Source organism: Equus caballus, chromosome 1, assembly GCF_041296265.1.
Source record: "Equus caballus isolate H_3958 breed thoroughbred chromosome 1, TB-T2T, whole genome shotgun sequence".
Lineage (NCBI taxonomy): Eukaryota > Metazoa > Chordata > Mammalia > Perissodactyla > Equidae > Equus > Equus caballus.
The window spans coordinates 104,605,270-104,611,269 of NC_091684.1; positions in this window are offsets into that span (position 1 = coordinate 104,605,270).

Genomic DNA, 6,000 nt, shown 5'->3' on the forward strand with positions numbered 1-6,000 from the left:
CAACGTTTGCGCTACGAGCGTCCTGTCCTGTAACCATCCTTCCCACTATTGTTTGGCCCCAGTTCCTGGTGCACATGGGCCGCCCTCTTGCTGCCAGTCCTTGTAAAATGGGTTTCCCAGTCCTCCGTTACTGAGCTATTTGGGTTCACTTCATGGCTGCCTTGACTTGGTCGTCAAGGAGTCTGTTCAGGAAGGGCTGCGTTGGTCACAGCCACGCCGGGGTGGCTGCCGGGCTGCAAGGTTGGAGACCTGAACCCTGAAATGGGGGTGAGTGGGCTAACATTGTCTGGTTTATTACCAGTGAAACTGGCATAAATCCCCAGTGCAGGGCCAAGCGCTACACTTTCCAATATGACTCCTTGCTGAAAACTGAGTCTTGAACTTGTGTTTGGTGACATAGAGTTGAAGTTTTAGAGTTTGGAAATAATGAAAATGACTGGGGGGGGGGGGGCGCGGGTAGTATTGTGTTCAAAGAAAGGACATGCCAGGCTTCCGGCTCAGGGGACCCCCATGACCAGGCCTCCTAACAACTCCCCAGACACACGCATTTCATCTCGCTGACAGCAGCGCCCTATCCCATCTTCACTTGGAAAAATCCTGTGTGAAGCCTTCTGTGAGATTTGGGTTATTGTTTGGCAAGTATTTCCTTCCCTCTCCTCCCACTGTGGGAATGGTACCCCTCGAGGCCCCTTTGCCCTTGTGCTTAGCTGTAGGACTTGCTTTGGCCAATAAGATGTTTGGAGACAAAACCTGGAGCGAAGCATTCATGGGGGGGATGGGGCAGGGAGTGGGTGGCTGAGCTTGCCCTCCTTGGGCATCTGCCATTGTCATGAGCACAGCTTCCCCCTGCGTAGCCCACTGGTTCCAGAAGAATGAGAGACAGGGCAGACCTCAACCAAACCCATGCCTAGGAGCCAATCTGGCCAGGTCCAGCTGAAATTGGCAGGGCCGCCCCAGTCAATCTGCAGATACATGTGCCAGAAATAAATACTTGTAACAGTAAGCCACTGAATGATGGGGTCATTTGCTATGTAGCATTGTTGCAGCAATAGTTAACTGATGCACCTTCTCTGTTCGTTTCCTCTTTTGTGCCTTCTCCCTGGTCTATGAACGACTTGAAACAAGGACTGTGTCTGACTCAATCGTGGCTCCCCAGTGCCCAACTAAATGGCACCCAGTATCCTCCTTCCCATCCTTGCCATCAACGCCCTCTCCAGGACAGCCCCGTCTGAGTGGAGAGCCCAACACCTCTGCTTCCAGGACTCACCTGCAGGTTTGGACAAGAAGGTTAAAAGCCCTAAGCTTCCGTACCCACGGCTGGGGAAAACACTCAGAGCGTGACTCCCTTCTTGGGAACAGAGGGACCACAGCAACTGCTTTCCTAGCCAGGCTAAGGCATGAAAACAGGGAGCAGAGCTTGGTAAGTCCATGGAGCAGGTGGGAGCAGGGAGAATACAGAGAAAGAACCTTGGAGTCGTGGAAATCTCGGAAGGCTGCTTTGCAAAGTGCCCAGGTATCGGGGCAATGAGGCCATCTCCCCAGCATAACACAGACCCACCCTGGGAGAAGGAGCACTGGGAGCCAGCGTTCTGGGACAGTGAGGGGCAGCTGCAGCCTAGGATTTCCAAACTCTGCCCACCAGCATCTTGCTATGATAATGTCGGTTCCATCTAGCCTGGATTCCTTAGAATTTATCATCCAAACCAGGACACTTTGAGAGTGAAAGGTGTTGATACCTGTGCTAGGACAGCAGACATGACCAGGACGTATGTGTATGGACAAGACCTAGTGTTGCTTAGGGGCCAAGTGCATGGGCTCTGGAGTGATAGGGACCCGGGTTCAAATCTGGTCTCTATCTTTCCTGGCAGTGAAGCCTGAGTGAGGCAGTGGTCTCTGGGTGCTCCAGTTTCCTGATCTACAAAATGGGGGTTGGGCCTGCCCTGGTAAGTACTCCCTAAATGTTAGCTATCGTTTTCCCTGTTACTCTTTTTATTAAACGAGTCCTTTATTGCCAGACCTCAGAAACACAACAAAAGGGTTTACTGAGAAGACCAAGCCCATACTCTGAAAGGAGCACTGGACATCGTTTTCTCAACACACCCAGGGTTCCTGTCCGAGCCTCCCCACTCCTCTCTAAGGAGCTGGCGTTGCTAACCAGTGTGACCAGGGCACCAGTGGCCGCGCTCAGATCTTCTCAAGGCACCAGCTTTCCAGTCTAACCTCAAATGGTGCTTATTCTTCACCTACTCAAAGCCTGGCCTTATAGGCACCGAATCTTCCATAACTGGTTTCGGCAGGGCCCATGTTTCCCTCCACCAAGCTGCCAGGGGCTGGTTTTACTGGTTGCAGGGGGAGCCATGCAAACTGGAGGCTGCTCGGGCCCTTGGCTCCCAGAAGCCAGGCCTTCACAGACCTGCTCCCCTGGCCATGCTTGTTTGATCCTCTTGGCCAACCAGATCTTCTCTCCCAGGGATTTGAAGCTTGAATGGGAGAGACAGAGTCTGGGGTCACTGAAACTGAGCCACATTAATGGCAGTGCCCTGGAGAGAAGGTTCCCGTGAGGCCCCTGAGCAGCCATTATTCTGCCCTGGCTGTTCAGCAGTTCCTCCGAGTGTGTGTGCTGCCCCACTGACTTTCTCAGAAGTCCCCTGGAGCGAAGAGTTGCTTCAGCCTGCCAGCTTGCAAAGACTGAACTTTCCGAGGAATTGCTGCAGCTCTGCGTCTCCCCGGTGGATCTTGCTGGCCTAGCTCTGGGGAACTTCCAGTGTTACACCAGCACACACCTCTAGCCACTGCGAACAGTGTGTTTAATCACTTCCTGCCCAGGGGCCTGAGAGCCAGCGCTCCCCACGGCGAGGCCTGGCCAGCTCTGGATCTGCAGAGTGCCAACCAGGGGTGCTCGGGTCAGTGCTTCTGCAGGCGCGGGGTACTTGCTGCCCCGGTAAACACGGCGAAGAGCTATCTCCACCAAAAGACTTCCCACAGGCTGTAAAATGCCAGCCCAGCCCCACGGGGCTGACGTGGTGGTCAGCATTTTTCAAATGTGTTGACCTCTCAGTCGTTTTTGTCGGGACCACGTTGTGAGTCTGATGTTCTGTGGGGCACACTGGGAAAGGCATGGAGACATGTAGGGATGGGTGAGGGCAGGATACGGGAGAGAATCAGAGACTTTGAAAGGACCAAATAAGGAGGAGGAAAGGATGGAGCAAAAACGGAGAAAGAGCCCACAGAAAGGAGGAGGGGGCACCCAGAGTTTCCAACATGGAGGACCCAGCGGTCCCAGGCTCATGGAAGTCTGATCGATGCCTCTGACCAATCCATGAATATGATTATTACATCTGTTGATTACCAGTATTAATATGAATAAGGGACCCGCCAAGGAGCCTCACCTGCGGAGACTTTAATACTCACTGGAGAGGGAACTGTTGCCTACAGAGCGCCCCCTGGCGTTCTCCCACTGCCTTGTAATAACTGTTAGGGGGCACCCCGCCCGGGATGTGCTGACCAACAGCCTCTGGTCTAGAAGATGGGTTTGTTTTTTTCTTTCAATTCTAAATGTCTTCCTGGTCATCTAGTTTGCATGAATGAGAGTGTGGCTCGCCAACGCAAGCTTGCTAAAATGTGTTTGGTAAAATGATCATTATTTGCAGATGACATGATGCTAGACCTGAAATCTTGGAGAAAATCAAATTTAAGACCAGAAGAAACAGTAAGAGAAATCAGTTACATGATTATATAAGAATTAACGGTGGAAAGCTTGAATCAAAATGGCAACTTGAGGGGGCCGGCCCCGTGGCCGAGTGGTTAAGCTCACGTGCTCCACTTCGGTGGCCCAGGGTTTCACCGGTTCGGATCCTGATTGCAGACATGGCACTGCTCATCAAGCCATGCTGAGGTGGCGTCCCACATGCCACAACTAGAAGGACCCACAACTAAAAATACACAACTATGTACCAGGGGGCTTTGGGGAGAAAAAAGGAAAAATAACATCTTCAAAAAAAAAAAAAAGAGGGCAACTTGAGCACTTGTTCCAACCGCCCCAGCCCAACCCAACCTCTAAACGTGACTGGAAAAAATATGTACTTTAAAAATCTATAACCGGGCTAGAAACTACAAAGGGATATCCTCATTATCAGAAATTATGAGGAATAAAGGATGCTGGGAAGTGAAAGGCAGATAGATGGGATTGAGTTGAAGGTAAAAATCTAGCCATAAATGTTCAGAAGAGGATGCCTGTAAAGTGGGGCTGGTCCTCGGGGCGTGCCGAGCACAGGGGAGGCAGGTCCGGGGAGCAGGAGAGGTGACAAGGTGACTGATGGGGTGTGGCAAGGGTTTGCTCCTCCCCATCCTGCTGCACCAAGCAGCTGGCGACAGATGCTGCTAGCAGACAGCAGAGAGATAAGGACAAACTAGGGGAAATTATTCACCACAAAGGGGCCGGACACAGGGCTCATTTCCTTCATAAACAATGAGCCATCTATCGATAAGATAAAGACCAACAGCCAACAGAAAATCCAGGGCGAAGATGCAATCAGGCAGTTCACAGAGAAGGAAATGCAAATAACTAATACCCATATGAGAAGATGCTGGATCTCACTCATAATTAAAGAAATCCTGATTAAAACAACGAGATACATATTGTTCACTATTAGCAAAGATTTGGAAAGCCCGCGGGTGCTCAGGGCTGGTGGGGGTATGAGAAAGAGGCCTCTCACACAGTGCCGGTGGGGTGTAAATTGGTACGACCTTTCTGGAGGACAATTTGACTTTAGCTATCAAACAGAATTATTAAGGTATTGGAAGAGAATATGATGAAATATTTTTTATATTCTTGGAGTGGGGAAAACCTTCGTAAGAAAGACAAAATCTAGAAGCCCTAAAGGAAAAGATGGACAGATTTGACCTCATAAAAATTTAAAACTTTTGTAGGGCTAGAGACCATATCAAAGATAGAAGACAAATGACAGACAGTAGGTGCAACATGCGTAATAACCCTAAAATGTAGAGTCCCTTCATATCAAAGGCTAAAGCTTTATATGTCAGTATATAAAAGGTCAAAGGACAAGAACAAGCAATTCACAGGAGAAGAAATTCAAATGGCCTCGCATTGAGAAATGACATTTATGCTCACTAGAGATCAGAGAAATGCAAATTTGAAATTTGGTAATATCTAGCATTGGCGAAAAGAAAGGAATGCTCCTGTGTGCTGGGGGCGTTCTGTGCCAGGACAGCCTTTTGAAGGCCATTGGAAGAACCTGTCAAGATGTAAAATGTGCAGATAAACTTCCAGACATCTGTTCTTTGGAGACACCTGCTCAGTAGTACATGGATAAGTGAAGTATGCTCCTCACCGAACTGTTTGTATTAGAGAAAAGCTGGAGATAATCTGAACAATCAGAGAGTGGGAAGAGAAAGGGGAGTTCACCTTTTATTTTTATATTGTTTGAATTTTTTCTATTTAATACGTTTTAAATTTAATGCCAAAAAGGGGGGAAATGCTGTGTCTGATTTTCGGGAAATTATGAGAGTGAGCTGAAATTCCAGCATCTCCTCTCCCTAAATCCCATTAAAAAGTCCTTGAAATCAGCCCAAACAAACTCTCAGGCACAGCCAGAGCAAAAATGGAGGAGCGTAGCTCTGAATCCTGAATCCACATGGTCCAGCCCCTCCAATGGGAAGAGACGAAGGAGTGGATTCCCTTCACACAACCTCCATCACACCTGGCTGGAGTGGCCACAACTGCACGGAGGAGGGAGAAGGAAGGCAGCTCCTGCCGCTGGCCCTCGCCCAGTGCTCTTATCTGGGCTGAGCACCCAGCCCAGGAAAGGGAACCAGGACAACTGCCCAGGCCTCCAAGATCAGGTTCACAATTGCTCTGAATGGAACAAGGAAGAAAATTACCTGTCTCACCCCAAGTCGTGGGGCATCTATGATGAGGACACGGAAACTTGGGAACCCAGGAAAACAACTCGGATGCAGGAAGAGCCAAGACTGCAGTCA